The sequence below is a fragment of the Macaca nemestrina genome, chromosome 12, assembly GCF_043159975.1.
Source record: "Macaca nemestrina isolate mMacNem1 chromosome 12, mMacNem.hap1, whole genome shotgun sequence".
Taxonomy (NCBI): Eukaryota; Metazoa; Chordata; class Mammalia; order Primates; family Cercopithecidae; genus Macaca; species Macaca nemestrina.
In genome coordinates, this window is record NC_092136.1 from 129,228,550 (window position 1) to 129,247,044 (window position 18,495).

The window sequence follows — 18,495 nt, forward strand, 5'->3', positions numbered from 1 at the left end:
CCTCAAGACCAGCACCCAGATAAAGAGAATACAACAAAAACAGCAGCGGGCCTCCTCACCCCTGCCTCCAGCCAATACTCCATCCCCCACCCCAGGATAAATGCAATCCCAGCTTCTAACACTGTGCATTGGTTTTGCCTGTTCTTTGAACTTTCTGTAGCAGTTACAGAATATGTACACTTCTGTGATTGGCTCATTTCAGTCAACATAATGTCTGTGAGATTCATCCTTCTTGGATATAGTTCCAGTTAATTCATTATCATTATTGTATTGTACTGTATTGTATTCAATAAGTATTACTACAATTCATTCATCCTTTCTACTCTCCGGCATTTGGGTAGTTTCCAGTTTGAAGGCATAAATAGTAGAAGTATTATGAATATTCTAGGACGTGTTTTCATTAAACATGCATGCAGCTCTGGTGGGTACAGTATAGGCCTTGGAGTGGAATTAGTTCTCAGAAACAAAAGAAAATAAATTCGAGTTTGATATAGACTTGATCGTTCCAAGACACAGATTCCCTGCTTGTAGTGAACCTGAGTTGGCCATGAGCAGTGGAAGGAGCGTGCTTGTTAAAAGCACAAATGTGATGCTGGGAGGCACGTACAGATCTCAAGAGATTATTCAGGGAAGCACCAGGTTTATTTTAAATGATGGGAAGAGGTGTCAAATAAAGGTTATAAAAACATCCCAATAAATATAAGGCCGATGGTAGGCTGATAATATCTTCAGAGAGCATGTTTAGGATCGTATGGTTCTTCTTCATTCTTCTCTGCAGAACCTCCTGGCAGTTATGGCAGTGGAACATTGGAAACGGAGATAAACAGGAGGTGGGAAGAGGAGGCTAAGTGCATGTGGGCCTAAAAGTCCCTGCTTTGGGAGTTTAACAGTCCTGGATGGAGGTAAGGAGGCAGGTGTGATTCTAAGATCTCAAGGAGAGGAGATTCCACGTCATTCTTCTCTTTCCTTGGCCCCTAGACTGTTTATGAATGAAATAATTTCATCAATGCTAGCAGATCCCCTCACTGAGACTTCCAAAGATTTTTATCAACAATGTTATGTCACTCCCAGTAACTCTTTGAAGGTCAATGACAGAATTAATTTTCCCATTTAAAAAATGGAAACACGAAGACCCAGTGGAGTCCGCATTTTCTAGTTTTAGCCACTCTGCAAGTTGTGTCCTGGTAACCACAGTGTCCCAGCTGTGAACTATGGGCAAGTCTACAGCATCATCTTCCATTCGCCATGTGGTTACTGCACCTCTCACACAAACTACCTGCGTTACTCAGTCATCCAATATCAAGGACTATGCCACACTCCTTAAGGCAGGGGCAGAGACTTAGAGATTAATAAAACAGGCCGGGCACAGTGGCTCAAGCCTGTAATCCCAACACTTTGGGAGGCTGAGGTGGAAGAACTGCTCGAGCCCAGGAGTTCAAGACCAACCTTGGCAACATAGTGAGACCCCCATCTCAACTAAAAATAAAAAATTAGCCTGACATGGTGGCACCTTCCTGTGGTCCCAGCTACTTGGAAGGCTGAGGTGGGAGGATCCCTTGAGCTCAGGAGGTTGAGGCTGTAGTGAGTTGTGATTGCGCCATTGCACACCAGCCTGGGCAACAGAGCAAGACTCTGTCTCAAAAAATAAATTAATTAAATAAAATTTAAAATAAAATCCTTTTAGAGTTCAAGTCTTAATCACCACATGGCTTTGGGCAACTTATTTTTATCTCTCTGTGCCTCCATTTCCTAGACCTGGAAACAAAAATAAGAGAATGAAATTTATACAGCTTCTCAGAAGAGTATGTAAGTTAAGCCACATAAAGCATATAAATATCTGTCACTTAGTAGCCACTCAGCACATGGTAATTACAGAGCATGGTGCCATAAGAAGTTGCTGGGGAGGCAGACATATAAATGAATGCAGAAAGTATGTGAGGAATACTAAAATAGAAATTAAAGTGTCCTGTGACTTTTTCATCCACACAGACGAGTATCAAAGCTAGTATCTCTCTGGGAGGATCACGGCAGACAGGAGGCAGACTAGACTGCAGCTCCCACTCAGATGGACAGAGCAGCGTGTGGAGTATTGCATCATGAACTTTTTCTCCAGAATGACTGCAGGAATAAATCAGGAAAGCCAAGAGAACCCACAGACTTTCTGAAGGAAGTGAATTGCTCCTGCAGGACCTGGGAGACACTGTGAGTGCCCAAACTGTGGAAGTGGGAAAGGGGTGTTGTTCACCCCCAAACACAACCTCGCTGGAAACCTCAAGATCTAGATCACAGGAGAAAATTCTGGCATTAACCTGGAGCTGAGTCAATTCAGAGAGCCGTGTGAAATGCAGGGGTAGAGGAAGCAGTGGGAAAATCCCTGTGGGCTCTCTGGGTCCCCCGGCAAGCCATTTCTGCCTTGCCTCCCAGGGGCCATTGGGGAGGGCTACCAGAGGCACTGGGAAAAGGCCACATGGAGAAGGAAGCCTTCAGCTGAACTTTGTAACAATTCCAACTGAACAAGAAGTCTACTGGCCAAAACTACAGGGAGGGCATGAATCCGGTGTGCAGACCACAGGCAGGGAAGCACAAAGGGTTCACAGCTTTCACAGCTGGGAGACTGGTAGCCTGGGGCAAGCTCTCAGCCCTGCTTGCCCACTGCCTGGACACAGACTCAGTGTGTTGAGCAGGGAATGGTGAGAGTGAGACTGGCCCTTTGGGTTGTGTGGGAGCTGGGTGAGGCCTGTGACTGCCAGCTTTCCCTCACTTCCCTGACAACCTGCATGACACAGCAGAAGCAGCATAATCCTCCTAGAAACATAACTCCATTGACCTGCGAAGCACGACTCCAGCCCCCACAGCAGCCACAGCAAGACCCGCTCAAGGAGAGTCTGAACTCAGACATGCCTAGCACTCCCCCCACTTAATGGTCCTTTCTACCCACCCTGAGAGCTGAAGATGAACGGCATATACTCTCGGGAGTTCTAGCGCCCCACCCACTACCTGGTCTCTCCCATGCTACCACAGCTGATGCTCTCCTGAAAGTGCCACCTCCCAGCAAGAGGCCAACCAGCACAAAAATAGTGCATTAAACCACCAAAACTAAGGACCCTCACAGAGTCCATCTCACCCCCCACCACCTCCACCAGAGCAGGTGTTGGTATCCACAGCTGAGAGACCCACAGATGGTTCATATCACAAGACTCTGTACAGACAACTCCCAGTGCCAGCCCAGAGCCTGGTAGACCTGTTGGGTGACTAAATTCAGAAGAGAGATAATAATCCCTACAGCTCAGATCTCAGGAAGTCACGTCCCTAGGAAAAGCGGGAGTACTACATCACGGGAACACCCGGTGGAACAAAAGAATCTGAACAACAGCCTTGAGCCCCTAGACCTTCCCTCCAACAGAGCCTACCCAAATGAGAAAGAACTAGAAAACCAACTCTGGTAATATGACAAAACAAGACTCTTTAATACCCTCCAAAAAATCACACTAGCTCACCAGCAATGGATCCAACCAAAAAAAAAAAAAAAAAACCCTGATTTACCTGAAAAAGAATTTATAAGGTCAGTTATTAAGCTAATCAAAGGGGTGCCAGAAAAAAGCAAAGCCCAATTTAGGAAATAAAAAAATACAAAAAATAAGGGGAGAAAGGTATCATATAATAAAAAGCAATCAAAACTTCAGGAACCAATGGATGCACTTACAGAAATTCAAAATGCTCTGGCAAGTCTCAGCAATAGAAGCGAATGAGCAAGAGAAAGAACCTTAGAGTTCCAAGACAAGGTTTTCAAAAGAATCCAACAAAGACAAAGAAAAAAGAGTAAGAAAATATGAACAAAGCCTCCAAGAAGTCTGGGATTATGTTAAACGACCAAACCAAAGAATAATCAGCATTCCCGAGAAGAAGAGAAATCTAAAAGTTTGGAAAACATATTTGGTTATCCACTACTGGGTATCTACCCCGAGGAAAAGAAGTCATTATACAAAAAGGATACTTGCACACACGTTTATAGCAGCACAATTCTCAGTTGTAAAAATGTGGAACCAACCCATATGTCCATCAATCAATGAGTGAATAAAGAAACTGCCATATACATATACAATGAAATACTACTCAGCCATAAATAGGAATGAATCAATGGCATTCACAGCAACCTGGATGAGACTGGAGACTATTATTCTAAGTGAAGTAACTCAGGAATGGAAAACCAAACATTGCACATTCTCACTCATATGTAGGAGCTAAGCTATGAAGATACAGAGATATAAGAATGACACAGTGGACTTTGGGGACTCAGGGAGAAAGGGTGGGAAGGGAGGGACGGATAAAAGACTACTACAATTTGGGTGCAGTGTCTACTGCTCGGGTGATGGGTGCACCAAAATCTCACAAATCACCACTAAAGATCTTACTCATGTGACCAAACACTACCTGGTCCCCAATAACCTATGGAAATAAAATAATTTTTTTAAAAAAACGAAACTAGGCTGCACGTGGTGGCTCACGTCTGTAATCCCAGCACTTCGGGAGGCCGAGGCGGTGGATTACCTGAGGTCAGGAGTTTGAGACTGGCCTGGCCGACATGGTGAAACCCTGTCTCTACTAAAAGTACAAAAATTAACCGGGCGTGGTGGCACACACCTGTAATCCCAACTACTCGGGAGGCTGAGGCAGGAGAATTGCTTGAGCCCGGGGGACAGAGGTTGCAATGAGCTGAGATCATGCCACTGCACTCCAGCCTGGCCAACAGAGTGAGATTCTGTGTCAAAAAGAAAAGAAAAAGAAACTAATAGGGAACAAAAACTAGTATCACTCTTACACGAGATCTTTAGGTATTATACAGTAAAACTATCTCAATCTCAGTAAGAACTAAGTAAATAAATAAAATGACAATAAGGGACTTCTATGCATCCAAAATTTTCAGGCGAAGATCATAAGTTCTCTAGCATCATTACATGTCCAGGTTATATTTATTGAGCCTTACTTGCTCCTTCCCACACATTAACATTTCAGAATTATATATCATTGGTAACAGGTATTCTCTAAACTCACCTGACAGGGTTAATATCAAAAAATAAAAACAAAATTAATGGCATTTAAATAAAAATAGCCTCTGGCTTGAGCCCATCCTGGCGACGACAGTGAAATTCCAGCATCCCCCCAATCTTCTCAGAGTTCTTGGATGGCCTGAGAATGATCCCCACAGCCTCTAGCCAGTACCAGCAACGTTCTTGCAAGATGCTCCCCTCCTTCTTTCAATTGGTTCCACCTCTGTCTGCTAAGGCTGCTTTCCTTTCTCTCTTATGGCTCACTTTACTGATACTGAACTCCTCCCTTCCCAATATTGAGATCTACTGTGTCCTGGGGCTGGGACTGTACCTCTCCCGTATCACTCCCCTGCTCCTCACCACCACTGCTTCTGTCCTGAGTCACAAGCCCTCAGCTAAGCCACAGCATGCAAGTGTGTGTTTCAGTCCAGAGGCAGAGCTGGAGGCCACTTGCTCCAGAAGAAAATGTGCACTTTACTTTCTTGCCTTGCTGCATCCACAAGAGGGAGCCTCGTGCCAGCTTCTCCAGTCAGAGTGGTAGCCCCCAAGACTTCCTCTTCCATCCACCTTTAGGTGCAGCATCCAACAAGGTCAAAATCACAATGTCTTGCGTCTAATCAAAAATTACCAGGCATGCAAAAAAACAGAAAAATATGACCCTTAATATAGAGAAAACAAACATGAAAAACAACCCAGAAAAGACACAGACTATGGAATTAGTGGAAATAGTTATTGTAATTGTATCCTATGTGCTCAGAAATTTAGAAGACTGAACGTGTTGGCAGATACATTTTTTAAAATACCTTTTTCTGAAATTAAAACTACAATGTCTAACATGAAAATACATTGGATGAGATTAACAGCAGATTAGACACTAAGAAGAAAAGATATGTGAACTTGAAGACAGCAATAAAAAGCATTCAAATTGAAATACAAGGAGAAAAAAACGACTGAAAAGAAACGAGAAGAGCATCAGGGCATTGTGGGACAACTTCAATCAGTCTGAAAAATGAAAAGATGCTTCCAGATCTAAAAAAGAATCCTTTAAATTTTCAAAGAGCCCATCAGAATTTTTAATAGCTCTATTAGAAAAAGAAATTTTCATTTTGCTGCTTAAGTTCCAGCAGGCCAATCTTTGTGACGAATCCCTTGGGATGTTGCCAAACCAGACAGGCAGCTCTTAAGGTGACACAACAGTCATCCCAGGACTTACCACCACATCAGTCATTTTGTTACTGTCTTTAATCATGTAAAATACTTGACCAATGAGGGTTCCTTCCAGCAATGCAAAAGTTATTCAACAATAGGAATCCTGTCTACATCAATCATTACATTTATAAATTAAGAGGAAAACTCACATGATTTCATGAATTAATATAAAAAGGCATTTCTCTAATATTTAACAGCATTCTAATAAAAACATTAACATAGGAATAGAGAGAAGCTATCTAAACAAGATGAAAACTGTTTACCAAAACAGAATTCTATTTTTAATCATGATGGAATAATAGAGACTAGATGTACCTTCCCTCCTCACGTAACTAAAAGCTAGACAAAATATGTGAAGCGAAAGTTTTCAGACATTGGACAACAGGTAGTGCAAGACTGTGATCCCTGAGAGAAAGACAAGTGAGATGAGCCCTGCAAATACTCCCAGCTCACTTCCTGGAGAATTTCCAGGCTGACCACAGGAAAAAGATACCAAAACAGAGTCCAACAGTCTCACTGATTAAGGAGACAAAGTTTAGAGTTCCAGCAGGGCAAAATGAGAAAAAATTGTGAGGCAAAGTACAAAGAAAAAGAACAGCAGAGAGTGAGGGTTCCAGAGATCTGCAGAGCAGTCCCTCAAGACTTTGGCTGAGTACTGCTATGCGCTTGTGTAAGGAGACTACTGAGGCTGGGGAAAGAACAGCAGAGAAGAGTAAGCAGAACAATTTCAGGAGTTTACACAGGACCAGAAATAGTGTCTTCCCTAGCCAGTTTGGGAAGATCTCCTAATACGGTGGGGCATTGGGTACAGTTCTCAAAAGCTTATTGCTTCAGTGGGGCCAAATTAACCCTCAGTGTAAAAGTAAAGTATCTAAAGGAATGTTTAGAAATCCAGCACCCAATAACATAAAGTGTACAATGTCTGGCATTCAATAAAAGATTACCTGGTATGCAAATAAGCAGCAACATATGACCCAGTACCAGAAAAAAAAAAATCATTCTATAGACATAGACCTATATATGACTCAGATGTTAGAATTTGCAGGCAAGGACATCAAAACAAGAATTATAAATTCACTCCATATGTTCAAGAAGTACAAGAACGTGTAAGTATAGTCAGGAGAAAAATGAAACGCCTAACTAAACTTCTAGAAATGAAAAATCCCATAACTAAACTGAAAAATACATTGGCAGGATTAACAGCAGATTAAATGCTACAAGAGGAAAGATTTGTGAATCTGAAGATATGGCAACAGGAACTATCCAAATTAAACACTGAGAGAAAATATAAGCCAGAAAAAAAACTAAACAAAGCATCAATAAGTTGTGGGACAATATAAAGTAGCCCAACATATACATAACTGGAGTATCCAGAAGAGGGGAGGAAAATAATACTTGAAAAAAATGGCCATTTTTTCCCAAATTTAATGAAAATAATTAACCCACATGTATTAGTCAGGGCTCTACAAAGAAACAGAAGGAATAGGATATATACATATATAGTATTAATATTAGTATTATACTGTACATAGCTTATATATATAAAATACATTACAGGTGTGAGCCACCATACCCAGTATATGTATTATTTATATATGTAAATATGTGGTATTTTTACTAATATAAATATATTGGTAACATATAACTATATTTACATATACGAACATATTAGAGGGAGAGAGATTATATGAAGAATTGGCTCACGCAGTTTTGAAGGCCAAGAAGTGCCATGATCTGCCATCTTCTAGTCAGAGACCCAGGAAGGCCAGTGCTATAATTCAGCCAGTGGTTGAGTCCATCCAGAAGCACTCTCATGGACACACCAAAAATTATGTTCAACCTGCACGGCCCATGGCCCAGTCAAGTTGACACATAAAATTTATTATCACAAGTCTACCCTTTGTCAACTTGGCACCCATACACGTCTCCTCAAACCAAACTTATTTTCCAAATAAAAATAATAGGTCGTAATTCTGCCTATCTTAATACTACCCTGGATACAATAAAAAAACACAGTTAACTTCTTTCCCAGATGAGGAGGTAAAATCCTTGAAAGAAGTTTACTCTTTGATATCCTGTAACACTTGGCTGGGTGCAGTGGCTCACACCTGCAATCCCAGCACTTTGGGAGGCCAAGGCAGGCAGATCGCTTGAGCTCAGGAGTTCAAGACCAGCCTAGGCAACACGCTGAAACACCAACTCTACAAAAAAATACAAAAATTAGCCAGGCATGGTGGTATGTGCCTGTAGTCCCAGCTACTTGGAAGGCTGAGGTGGGAGGATGACTTGAGCCCAGAAGGCAGAGATTGCAGTAAGCCAAGATTGTGCCACTGCACTACAGCCTGGGTGACAGAGCCAGACCCTGTCTCAAAAAATATTAATTAAATTTACAATACTTAAATAGTATGATATAAAATAGTATAAATACACCTTACGTTACATAAGGGCATAAACGTGGAAGGATAACAAAGATACACACACAAATGTGTTTACGCAAAATAAAGGAGAAAATAGACATGGCAATTTACCATCTTTGTTTCTGTAATTGGCCACATGGTCATGGCCAGTATTTACAACTACCTTTTCCCACCACCCATTCTGTATTCCCGTTGCCTTCAGCAAGCACCTCAGCTTTATTCAGTAGGGCAACCTCAACTTTTATTCCTGAAGGGTCTGAGCCATTTGTAGCCCTGCCTGGTTGGGTTGTAGTTTTCTATTGACATAAAACACAGGGCATGGTAATACTAAAAGATACCCTAAGGAATCTCCTGTATTCTGGATGTACTTTTCCTTAACTCCACTGTGGAATAGTAGTCCAATTTCCCCCTTGGTAGTCAGGACCAATCATCCCAGCCAATACTGTAACTCCCTTCTTTACCTATTAATTGAGAAATATGAGGACCCCAAAGTGGCCAGGCAGAAGTCTTAACTTCCAGTTCTTGGGATCATTGTTGTGTCTCCTGGTGGAAATATCCCTGCCTTATGGAAATATCCCTTCCTCTAGAACTAAGACCTCTAGGTCAGCAAAGCATAAAGTCAGGAACAGGAAGCAAAAATTTTGCTAGTGTGTCACTCGGGGTAATAGTGAGTGGTGCCATTCCCACTTTTGTCCTTTGATTTCCTGACCTGTGAGTGCTACTAGCTACAGGAGAAACAAGATCTTATATTGGACTCTGATTCATAGCATATACTGCCTTCTGGGGAACTTCACTGCACCCCCGCAAGAAATTGCCACCTAGCTGGTGTCGTAACTGAGACTTCAAAATGCTATTCCACTGTTTTATCAAGCCAGTTGCTTCAGGATGATGGGGAACATAATCAGACCAGCAAATTCCACGGGCATGGGTCCATTGCTGTGTTTCTTTTGCTGTAAAGTGAGTTCCTTGATCAGAAACAACACAATGTGAAATACTACAACGATGAATAAAGCATTCTACAAGCCCATGGATGGTAGTTTTGGCAGAAGCACTGTGTGCAGGGAAGACAAAACGATATCCAGAGTGAGTGTCTATCACATTAAGAACAAACACTGTCCCTTCTATGATGAAACGTCCCCACATAATCAACCTACCACGAGGTGGCTGTGTGATCACCCTAGGGACTCAATGTTGGTCTCTGCTCAATGTTGACCATATCAGGGACTCAATGTCGCTCTCTGCTGTTGGCAGATTGGACCTTCAGCAGTGACTGTAAGCCAGGTTGGCCTTTTTGAGTGAAGTCCACGTTACTTTACCAAGCATAACCTCCATCACTGCCATCACGGTCACTTTGTTCATGAGACCATTAGGCAATGACAGAGGTAGCTGAGAAAAAAGGGCAAGCAGTATCCGCAGAATGGGTCATCTTGTCCACTTGATTATTAAAATTCCCTTTGGTGAATATTCACATGGGACACAAATATCACCATGTGTTTTGCACACTCAGAGAAGTCTGTCCATATATCTCTTCCTTAAATTTGTCACCAATTTTCCAATCGTGTTCCTCTCAATTCCCTGAACATCCAGCCAAACCACTGGCCACAGCCTGAAGTGATATATAATCACAGGTCTGGCCACTTCTCCTTCCAAGAGAAGTGCACAATCAGATGCACTGCTCAAAGCTCTGACTAGTAAGATATCCCTGTCTTTCAGGGATATCCCAGTAAGAGGTTCTAGTACTGCAGCTGTTCATGGGTGGTGTCTGCATATTGTGCAGAACCATCTGCAAACCAGGCCTGAGTCTTCTCCTGTCGATTGATCATAGGGAACTCCTGGTAACACCATAGGTGCAGGCAGTGGGAGAGAAGGCAGTGCTGCAAGAGTAGATACCATGAGCATTTGGGCCACTTCTTCATGGAACTTACGTGTGCCTTCAGGGCCTATTCCAACAGGATCATGTATGTACTACTTCCATTTGATGATGGAGTGCTGTGTATGCCAAATTTTATGACTTGGTGGATCGGATAACACCCAGTTCATGAACAGGCAGCTCGGGTTGCATGGTAACTTGGCAGCCCATGGTCAAACATTCAGTCTCTACTAAGGCCCAGTAGCAGACCAAGAATTGTCTCCCAAAAGAAAAGTAGTCATCTCTGGAGGATGGCAGGGCTTTTTTCCAAAATTCTATATGCTTGCACTGTGATTCTTCCATTCATCCCTATCTGCCGTTGACACCTCAAGCACCATGGGTCCACTGGATCATATGACTCAAGCAGGAGAGCAGCTTGCACAGCAGCCTGGTCCTGTTGCAGAGCCTTCTCTTGTTGTGGGCCCCACTCAAATCCAGCAACTTTTTGGGTTACTGGGTAAATGGGCCAGAGTAACACTCGCAAATGAGGAATGTTGACTCTAAGATCTTAAGAGGCCCGCTTTCTTGGTTGTAGGAGGGGCCAGATGCAACAATATACCCTTCACTTTAAAAGGGTTGTCTAGCCATGCTCCACGCCACTTGACGAATAGACATTTTGCTGACATATAAGCAAAATTTGCCTGAATTTTAGGCAAGTCACACAAACGTCTTACCAATAAGTCTACAGTAGCTGTTATTTCTTACTCACCAGGTCTAATCAGCATTTAAAATGCTGGAGGAAAAAAAAAGTTTAAAAAAAGGATCACTAAGATTAAAACAACATCAAGTAGCCTAACAACCGTATAATTGAAGTTCCCAGGAAAAAGGAGGGAAAAAAAAAAACTTGAAAAAAGCAGCCATTTTTTCCAAATTTAATGAAAATTATTAATCTAAATATTCGAAAATAGGCTGTGCATGGTGGCTCATGCCTGTAATCCCAGCACTTTGGGAGGCCAAGTCGGGCAGATTACCTGAGGTCGGGAGTTCAAGACCAGACTGGCTAACATAATGAAACCCTGTCTCTACTAAAAATACAAAAATTAGCCAGGCATGGTAGTGGGTGCCTGAAATCCCAGCTACTCAGGAGACTGAGGCAGGAGAGTGGCTTGACCCTGGGAGGGAGAGGTTGCAGTGAGCCAATATCGCACCACTATACTCCAGCCTGGGAGACAAGAGTGATACCCTGTCTCAAAAAAAAATAAAAATAAAAATAAATAAATATTCAAAAATATAAACTATCCTCAAGTAAGATAAACATTTATTTGAAACACCAAGGCACATCATAAACACACTGCTGGGAAGCAGTGATAAAAAACCTTTAAAGTAGTCAGAGGCACACTGCAATGACAGCAAACTTCCTAGGGTGAATGTAAGCCAAGAAACAATAGTGAGGCCACTTTAAAATACTGAAAGAAACTGCCAGTCTAAATTTCTATACCCAGTGTAATGGTTGGCTGGAGCTACCTTAACAAAGTACCACACACTGGGTGCCTTAAACAACGGAAATGTATTGTCTTACTGTTCTAGAGGCTAGAAGTTTGAGATCAAGGTGTCCACAGGGTTGGTTCCTTCTGAGGGCTGTGAGGAATACTAGGTTCCATGCCCCTTTGGTGGCTTCTGGCGGTTTGCTGGCAAGTTTTGGAATTCCTTAGCTTCTGCTGCTTCAACACCAACTTCTGCCTTCATTTTCACCTGGCATTCTTGCTCTTCAGTGTGTCTCTGTCCAAATTGCTCCTTTTGATAAGGACACCAGATATACTGGATTAGGGCCCCATTCTATTCCAGAATGAACTCATCTTAACGTAACTAATTACATTTGCAATCACCTTATTTCCAAATTAGCTCAGATTCTGAGATACCCAGGATTAGGACTTAAATATAAGAATTTGCAGGGACATGATTCAACCTACAATACTCAGTAAAAGTATCTTTTGGTGGGACACAGTGGCTCACACTTGTAATCCCAGCACTTTGAGAGGCCGAGGCAGGCAGATCACCTGAGGTCGGGAGGTTGAGACCAGCTGACCAACATGGAGAAACCCCGTCTCTACTAAAAATACAAAATTAGCCAGGCGTGGTGGTGTGTGCCTGTAATCCCAACTACTCTGAAGGCTGAGGCAGGAGAATCGCTTGAACCCAGAGGCAGAGGTTGCAGTGAACTGAGATTGCACCATTGCACTCCAGCCTGGGCAACAAGAGTGAAACTCCGTCCCCCACAAACAAAAAAATAGAAAAGACGTACCAAAAGGCAAAAAACACAACTTGAAAAAATGGAGCAAACATCAGAACGAGACTTAGACATGTCAGGGACGTTGGAATTATCAGACCAGTAATTTAAAACACCCATGATACATATGTGAAGGGCTCTAGTAAATAGCATGCAAGAACTAATGGACGGGCAGGGCGCGATGGCTCAGGACTATAATCCCAGCACTTTGGGAAGCCGAGGCGGGCGGATCTCCTGAGGTCAGGAGCTTGAGACCAGCCTGACTAACATGGTGAAAACCTGTCACTACTAAAAATACAAAAAATTAGCTGGGCGTGGTGGCGGGCACCTGTAGTCCCAGCTACTTGGGAGGCTGAGGCAGGAGAATGGCGTGAACCTGGGAGGCAAAGCTTGCAGTGATCCGAGATCGTGCCACAGCACTCCAGCCTGGACGACAGAGTGAAACTCCATCTCAAAAAAAAAAAAAAAAAAAAAAAAAAAAAAACCTCACTCTAAGACTATTTAATTTTCCTGATACACAGTTCATACTAAAAAGATAAGATAAATGCTTAATTCTTTCCTTTTAATTACTAATTTTTTAACAAATAATTTGGTGCCTTAGCAATCTCCAAAACTGTCTAATTAGTTTTATTTATCTTTCTCTTTTGAACTAAAATTAATGATTTTTATGAATTCAATGTTTTTATATATATTCAATATGTTGTAAGTTGTTGGCATTATGTTGGGTTTTCAAATTATCCCATCGTTAGACAGAACATCCCTTCAAGCGAGCTCCTGTTTTCTCTGGACAAACTCCTTTCTCTTTTAACCGAGGTTTCCCCAAGTCAGAGCCAAAGGAAAGGCTTCTGTGTAGGTAGCGCATTTGGGAAGGTGATTCCACGGAGCAGGAGTGCATGCCATGGGGAATGCTAGGAAGGGGGGACATGGTGGCCACTGGGAGCCTTATTTCTTTTTTTCTGACTTGTACTTTTTGAGGAGCATTTTAAAACATGTCTCAGAATTCTCCACCTAATGGCAAAGAGGTGAAGCATTTATACACTGGCTGCTACTCCTCACTGATCAAGAGTAACCTCCTGGGTTACTCCACCCAAATTCCCAGTTGCACTTGCATGACCACTAGGTGGGTTCCTACCAAGTTTCTATACCTAGGAAAGAGTCAGATACACTCTAGGGTGGAAAACAAGTGATCAGTAGCACAACCAGACAGGAAACATTATCTGTTTATCCCTGTACAAAACCTGTCAAAGCTTGCATAAACAACTGACCACAGCTACGCCCGAAATAAGAGGTGAGGCTGGGAGGACTTTGAATGTTGCACAAGAGGTGTCTGGTGCTGTTCACTCTGAGCTATTCATGCATCTCCTAAGTCTAGTCTATCACAGAACCTCCTTCAACAGTGATCAGCCACAATTTCTGCAAGAATTCCATGTAAGTGGATAAGTGGAACAAATTACAGTTCCCACTGCTCAGCAGGTCCAACGCCATGATTGGGATAATCATCACATACCACCTTCATCCTCACTTCAGCCTGCAGCATACTTCTGAAAAGAAGTTAATCTCTTGAGGGTTTTTTTTTTTTTTTTGCCTTTGAGTATACATGTGATTGCTAGATTGTAAATGCAAATTCCTGAAAGACTGTTTCTGAAAGCAGAATGATGCAGCAGAAAATGAAAAGGTTTCCCTCTTATTCCAGCAGTATCTTGTCTTCAAAGAGAAGTCCATTACATCTTGCCTTGATTTTTACGGTTGTGTTCTTGGATGGAAAGCTTAACTGGGTAGTAATTTCCAAATGTTCTTTATAACCACTCTGTATATTATAAGCAAAATTGTTTCATATTTTGTTGTATCTTTTCCTGTTTAGCACTTCATGCTTTTTAGTCTATTGCATTTGAGAATGTAGTTTAGAAATTATTTTACTGTTAAAGCCATGTGAAAACTAATAGAAGATAATGAGTGTACGTTATTTTGTATTTAACTTACTGTTTTGTGGTGTGTGTAAACAAAACATTAGAAATATGTTGTCTTTTTATAATAATGCTCTTTGACCTCATTTAAAGTGATCTGCCATGAGGTCTCAATGATCAAGTTTTTGTTTATTCTAGTGTGTTTTATTCCAATACCTAAGGAATTCAGCCAACTTTTTTTCTATCATCAGATAGTCTCAGAAAATAATGTGCTTTATCTATATTATTGCCTCTTTTCAATATTTAAGAGAATAATTGTCTTCTGGTTTCTACTGAGCCTAGTAATAATCACTAAAGACCTAAAAAAAGTGAGTAATTTTTTTCTTCCGTTAGAGTATTTGGATAGCCCATTCAAGATAATGGTGGTGTGAAAATGAATCATCCAAGCTTTTTTGCCATATCTAAATTTTGAATAATACCCACTTCCAAAAATTTCAAATATTGTCTTATAGCAGTCACTACCACTTGCATTAATTCTGTATATTCAGTGGATGTGAAGTCATAATTTGGTATTGTATCAGAAGTAGTGTTAGTCACTGGTCTTGCTCGTTGAACATTATTTTCATTTGTAAAATTAGGGAATTGATTTGTTATGATGGGAAATAAGTTAATTTTCAGGGTCCTGAGAAAGTTGCTTCATTCATGGCAGTGCTTGGGGTAACTACAGTAACTTTTTTTCAGGTATTTGGTGTCATGTTTCGGAGTTAATGTTTAGTGCTTACATAATTTTTAATTATTACATAATTTTTATTGGTATCTTACCTTTTTGGTATGAACTGTGTATCAGGAAAATTAAATAGTCTTAGAGAATGAGTTGTGTTTTTTTTGAGACGGAGTCTCACTCTGTCGTCCAGGCTGGAGTGCAGTGGTGTGATCTCGGCTCACTGCAAGCTCCGCCTCCCGGGTTCACGCCATTCTCCTGCCTCAGCCTCCCGAGTAGCTGGGACTACAGGTGCCCGCCACCATGCCCAGCTAATTTTTTGTATTTTTAGTAGAGACGGGGTTTCATCATGTTAGCCAGGATGGTCTCGATCTCCTGACCTTGCGATCTGCCTGCCTCGGCCTCCCAAAGTGCTGGGATTACAGGTGTGAGCCACCGCGCCCGGCCGAGAGTTTTTATTTATAGAATACTGCACTCCAGCCTGAGTGACAAAGTGAGACTCTGTCTTAAAAAAATAATAAAATAAGTAATGAAGATAACTTTCCGTATCTTCCTGTTATGCTCATACATGTAACACACATGTAAACATTTTTTAAACAACAATGTGTGTGTGTGTAATATAATCTCATTAATGTGAATCAAATGAACAAAAAAAAAAAAATTACCAACTCGATCGAACATACATATCCTGAACACTCTACGCAACAGCAGCAGGACACACAGGCTTCTCAAGTGCACGTGGAAGCTTCTTCAGGAAGACCGTATGTTAAGCCACAAATCAAATCTCGGTAGATGTTAAGAGATAAAAATCATACAAAGTATCTTCTCTAACCACAGAAACATGAAGTTAGAAACCAGTAACAGAAGGAAAACTTGAAAAATTACAAATTTGTGGATATCAAACAACACATTCTTAAGAAAACAATAGGTCAAAGAAGAAATCACAAAGGAAATTAGAAAATACTTGGAGATGAACAAAACGAGAACACAACATACCAAAACTTGTGGAATACAACAAAAGCAGTACTGGGGGAGACAATTATAGCTGAAAATGCTTGTATTTTGAAAAGAGTGATGATCTCAAATCAACAACCTAACTTTACAACTCAAGGAACTAAAAAAATGAGAACAAACTAAACCAAAATCTAGCCAAGGGAAGGGAGTAATAATGATTAGAGCAGAAATACATAAAATAAAGAGCAGAAAAACAACAGAGGAAATTAACAAAACTCAAAATTGGTTCTTTGAAAAACATTAATGAAATTGACAAACCTTTAGCTAGATTGACTAAGAGAGAGAGAGAAGTCTCAAATTACTTAAACCAGAAATGAAAATGAGAAATATTACTACTAATTCTATATAAATAAAAAAGATTTTAAGAGAGTATTATGGACAGTTGGACTCCAACAAATTGGATAACTGGTATAGTTTGAATGTTTCTGCTCCCTCTAAAATTCATGCTGAAATTTAATCCAAATGCAACAGTATTAAGAGGTGTGACTCTTGGGAAGCAGAGCCCTCATGAACGGAATTAGGTGCCCAAGGGGTTTAACTGAGGGAGTCCACCCCTTTTCCCCTTCCATGCCTTCCACCATGTAAGGACACAGAGTTCCTCTTCTCCAGAGGATGCAGCAACAAGGTTTCATATCTTGGAAGAAGCAGCTGGCCTATCACCAGATCCTGCTGGCACCTTCATTGTGAACTCCCCAGCCTCCAGAACTGTGAGAAATAAATTTCTGATCCTTATAAATTACTCCGTATTAGATATTTTGTTATAGCAGCACAAACAGACTAAGACAATAATGAAGATAATTCATAGAACCCACAAAACCCATTAAAACTGAGTCATGGCAAGCCAAATCCAACAACACATCAAAAAGATAATTCACAATAGCCAAAATACGAAAACAATCTGAATGTCCATCAAGTGATGAATAAACAAAATATATATGTACACACACACAATGGAATATTATTCTGCCTTCAAAAGGAATGAAATTCTGATACGTAACACAACATGGATGAACTTGAAGGCATTATGATAAGTAAAATAAGTCAGACACAAAAAGACAAATATTGTATGATTCCACTTATATGAGGTACCTATAGTAGTCAAATTCATAGAGACAGAAAGAACAGTGGTTACCAGAGGCTAGGGGGAGGGAGGAATGTGGAGTTAATGTTTAATGGGTACAGAGTTTCAGTGTGAGGTGATGAAAAAGTTCTGGAGATGGATAGTGATGACAGTTGCACAACCTGTGTAAATATACTTAATGTCACTGAACTGTGCAATTAAAAATGTTTAACACATTTTAGAAAGAAAGAAAGGCATTCTATAGTTCAGTGTGGACCCTCAGCTACCCTCACTTGTCCTTGTTACCTGCCTGGCTCTGTATCTTGAATTTTCTTTTATTTATTTATTTATTTTTTTTTTTTTAAGACAGGGTCTCACTCTGTCTCCTAGACTGGAGTGCAGTAGCACCATCATAGACCACTGCAGCCTCAAACTCCTGGGCTCAAAAGATCCTCCTGCCTCAGCCTCTCAAGTAGTTAGGATTACAAGTGTGTGCCACAATGCCTCGCTAATTTTTAAAATTTTTATAGAGATGGGGTCTTGCCGTGTTGTGCAGGCTGGTCTCAAACTCCTGGCCTCAAGCAATCCTCCCACCTTGACCTCCCAAAATGCTAGGATTACAGGTGTGACTCACTGTATGGGCTGCATCTTGAATTTTCACCTCCTACCTGCTTGCCCCTGTATCTTCAATTTTCAGTCATTTCTGAATAGTCTCAGGTTCTGATGAAGAATAAACCACCAGCCCACAATGACAACTGCCATGTACTGCTGAGACCCTAGAAGCTGAGACTCAAAAGAGATTAACTGACTTCGCCCCAGGTCACATAATCAAACAGAAACAGGTTCAAACACCTGCAGCCGCCAGGACCCAGTGTGCACCCCCAAATCCTGATGCAACCATCAGAACTTCATCACAGCAATCCCTTTGTACCAACCTGCCAAGTTCCTGCTGCTGGAGGCACTGGCTCTGAAACCACATAGAAAGA

At 41.3% G+C, this 18,495-nt stretch overlaps 1 long non-coding RNA gene across 2 annotated transcripts in view; it reads right to left on the reverse strand.

Annotated features, from left to right (window-relative positions):
- Positions 1-4,260: 4,260 nt before the first annotated feature.
- Positions 4,261-18,495, reverse strand: part of LOC105476202 (uncharacterized) — a 37,593-nt gene continuing 23,358 nt past the window's right edge. For both annotated transcript variants that reach the window (XR_011611181.1, XR_011611182.1), the window contains exons 4-5: positions 12,103-12,317; positions 4,261-5,661 (exon numbers count right to left, since the gene is read on the reverse strand). This is a non-coding gene — a long non-coding RNA (uncharacterized lncRNA). The remainder of the gene's footprint in view (positions 5,662-12,102; positions 12,318-18,495) is intronic.